Here is a 341-nt window from a genome sequence, read left to right on the forward strand (position 1 = left end):
CAGCACACGAATACGTCACGAGAGCAGCGGTAGCAGTGGGCGTAGCCACCATAAATACTAAGCATGGTTGTCTGTTTTCCATCTCGTCGTACCGGTACGAGAGGAATTTGAGTTGACCACAGAGTCACTTTAATAACTAATTTCCATCTATTTAACACCTTATTTAACATAGGCCGGTTTTATATTACAATTTTCAACAATTATTTTTACTACTGGAAGTCAGTATTGGGCAAGAACACCGGTTACTGTCCCGACCTACTTTCTTTTTTCTTTCTTTTTTTTAATATACGTAAAGAAATGCCTGCGGGGCTATAAGAAATTCAATGACATTTTGAAAATAT

The sequence above is a fragment of the Acipenser ruthenus genome, chromosome 14, assembly GCF_902713425.1.
Source record: "Acipenser ruthenus chromosome 14, fAciRut3.2 maternal haplotype, whole genome shotgun sequence".
Lineage (NCBI taxonomy): Eukaryota > Metazoa > Chordata > Actinopteri > Acipenseriformes > Acipenseridae > Acipenser > Acipenser ruthenus.